We start from the raw sequence: 3525 nt of genomic DNA on the forward strand, positions 1-3525 counted from the left end.
CATGAGTGCCAACAGTCCTATTGGTTTTAAGGAATGGAATTGACATTCCGTAACACATTGACTGTGAATGTAACAATGAAAAGGTATTGCACGGTTTAGTCTTGTAATTTAAATTGTGAATAAAGTTTATTTTGATTAAAAGTTTCTGATGTACAGTATCTGCTTTTCCCTGTGTATCACAGTCTTATCCAGGTTTTGTTCTCCGTAACACACAACACGCCAGAAAGAAAACAAGCGAAAATTAAGCCTGCGGCTGATCACGCCCCGCCCCCTTATTTACATACCACAATGCTTTGCGCAAAGAAAAAGAACATAATTCCTTTTGTAATTCGCATTAAGACGAAATCTACTTTCTGCTGCTTGGCGAAGTTCTGTTAAATCGTTGTTTCTGTTCCAGTGTGATTTTGGTTACAATTGTAGCTGGTCGTATTTACTTTAGAAGGGTAGGGGATGTGTGAGGAGAGAATGGAGAGGGTTCAATGTCAGTATACTCTGGTTTCTCTTCAGATCGTATAAATCTTTCGCCTTTTACTAAAGATTTCCGTGGAGAGGAACACTCAGAGTCTCAGACAATTTTTTGTTGCCCTGCTTTGGTAGGGCTGCTCTAATGTAAAAAATAGGTTTTGTCCGGTGTCCTTTTTTTGTTTTGATAGTCGTCTCTTCTCTCACCTTTACCTAATCGGTTGCTTTTCTCCAACTTCAGTATTTTGTTACTGGTTTTTCCTGACCATGTTGAGGGAAACAACCGCTGCTGGGATGGAAGACCATCAACTCAGTAGAAACTACCTCCATTAATCAAGGGGTCCTTAGACCAAGGAGTTCTATTCTATCAACACACATCAAAGTTGCTGGTGAACACAGCAGTTCGGGCAGCATCTCTAGGAAGAGGTACAGTCGACGTTTCAGACCGAGACCCTTCATCAGGACTAACTGAAGGAAGAGTGAGTAAGGAATTTGAAAGTTGGAGGGGGAGTGGGAGATCCAAAATGATAGGAGAAGACAGGAGGGGAGGGATGGAGCCAAGAGCTGGACAGGTGATTGGCAAAGGGGATATGAGAGGATCATGGGACAGGAGGTCCGGGAAGAAAGACAAAGGGGGGGGGGGACCCAGAGGATGGGCAAGGGGTGTATTCAGAGGGAGAAAAAGGAGAGTGAGAGAAAGAATGTGTGCATAAAAATAAATAACGGATGGGGTACGAGGGGGAGGTGGCCACTGGGAGATCCTGCTTTCTCTGGCGGACAGAGCATAGGTGTTCAGCAAAGCGGTCTCCCAGTCTGCGTTGGGTACGCACATTCTTCTCTCACTCTCCTTTTTCTCCCTCTAACTATACCCCTTGCCCATCCTCTGGGTCCCCCCTCCTTTGTCTTTCTCCCCGGACCTCCTGTCCCATGATCCTCTCATATCCCCTTTGCCAATCACCTGACCAGCTCTTGGCTCCATCCCTCCCCCTCCTGTCTTCTCCTATCATTTTGGATCTCCTCCTCCCCCTCCCACTTTCAAATCTCTTACTAGATCTTCCTCCAGTTAGTCCTGACGAAGGGTCTCGGCCTGAAACGTCGACTGTACCTCGTCCTAGAGACGCTGCGTTCACCAGCAACTTTGATGTGTGTTGCTTGAATTTCCAGCATTTGCAGAATTCCTGTTGTTTGAGTTCTGTTCTATACCCACAACTGTGTGGCAAGGCACAGCTCTAAAGCTGGGACAGTACTAAGATTCATCCCCAGCAGCTGCATTACCGAGGACTCCGTGATCTACGGGCTGTTCCCGGGGACGCACACAGAGACCAACATCCGGAGCTGCTGGCAGATCATCAATTCGGTGAAAGACGCTCTTTGGTCGGCCCGAAACTTGATGGTCTGCCAGCTGACGGAGATGTCCGTGACTGAATGCTGCCGACTGGCACACTCTCGTCTGCAGGAGTACGTTCTGAGGGATGCACTCAAACTTGGTGCAGCCACCGCGAAGGCCCGGTGGGGAAGGAACACAGTTTAACGTTCATCACCCGTAGGAGGGGGAGAGGTTGGGTGGGGAGGAGACCTACCCTCATCAGCGGTGTGGACAGATAATCAACATGGTGCCCAAGGAGTGGGTGCAATTGTTAATTTGGGAAAGTATTAGAGCCATTGCCTGCCTTTATTGTTGAAAATTTTGATTGTTATTAAGTCTTAACTCTTGACCAAGGGTTGAGAGTAAACGCATGATTTACTTTAAACATCTTTCATTTATAAATGAACAGAGTCAACGCAAAATTTTATTGTTAATAACTGTATTGAATAAGGACTCACAGTCAACGAATGGTTTTCTTTTCCTGTATGTAATTATTTTTATTTTGTAATATTTCTGAGAATTTTTGGAAAAAAAAGCTCTAAAGCCATCTATAAATCTGCCGATGCCAGAACTATGGTTGACAGAATTTCAGTCGGTGACAAGGATTTTTTTTTCGAGAAATACTTTATTCAGAAATATTACTAAAGAAAGTTATTTACAAAAAAAATTCGTTGACTCTGAGCCCTTATTCAATAAATAAAGTTCTTTACAATAAATCATTCGTTGACTCTCAAACTTTAGTCAAGAATAAAAACTTATTTACAGTAAAAATAATCACAATAGAAACCAGGCGTTGACTCTCATTCCTTTACCGAAGTTCCTTTACGGTCTATACCTTTCCACATTTCCAGCCACTCCTGTGGCACCATGTTGATTTATCTATCCACACCGCTGATCAGGGGTATCCTCCTCCCACTCCCGCGGGTGACGAACCTTAAACTGTGGTCCTTCCCCACCGGGCCTTCGCGGTGGCCGCACCAAGTTTGAGCGCATCCCTCAGCACGTATTCCTGCTGGCGAGAATGTGCCAGCCGGCAGCATTCAGTCACGGACATCTCCATGTGCTGGTAGACCACCAAGTTTCGGGCTGACCAAAGAGCGTCCTTCACCGAGTTGATGATCTGCCAGCAGCACCGGATGTTGGTCTCCGTGTGCGTCCCCGGGAACAGCCCATAGATCAGAGAGTCCTCTGTTACGCAGCTGCTGGGGATGAAACGTGACACTAGCCTGTCCAACCTCCTCCACACCCTCTTTGCGAACTGACAGTGTGCAAAGAGGTGGGTCACAGACTCCTCCTCACTGCAGTCCTCCCGTGGGCAGTGGGGTGTGGAGACGACGTTCCGGATGTACAGGAGGGATCTGACTGGGAGGGCCCCTCTCACCGCCAGCCAGGCGAGGTCCTGGTGCCTGTTGGTGAGGTCTGGCGATGAGGCATTTTGCCAGATGAACTGGACGGTCTGCTCAGGGAACCACCCCACTGTGTCCATCACGTCCTTCTCCTGCAGTGCCTGCAGGACACTACGTGCCGACCACTGCCTGATGGCCCTGTGGTCAAAGGCGTTCTCCTGGAAGAACTTTTCTACGTAGGACAGGTATGCCGGCAACGACCAGCTGACTGGGGCGTTGTGCGGGAGTGGGGTCAGACTTATCCTTTGTAGCCAGGTAGAACCTGGGCACATAGTGGTACTTGGTGCCCAC

General features: G+C 47.6%; 1 non-coding gene across 1 annotated transcript; it reads left to right on the forward strand.

Annotated features, from left to right (window-relative positions):
• Positions 1-487: 487 nt before the first annotated feature.
• Positions 488-601, forward strand: LOC140202381 (U5 spliceosomal RNA). Its single transcript, XR_011887096.1, has one exon. It is a non-coding gene; the product is annotated as a U5 spliceosomal RNA (small nuclear RNA).
• Positions 602-3525: the final 2924 nt, after the last annotated feature.

Source organism: Mobula birostris, chromosome 8 (assembly GCF_030028105.1).
Source record: "Mobula birostris isolate sMobBir1 chromosome 8, sMobBir1.hap1, whole genome shotgun sequence".
Lineage (NCBI taxonomy): Eukaryota > Metazoa > Chordata > Chondrichthyes > Myliobatiformes > Myliobatidae > Mobula > Mobula birostris.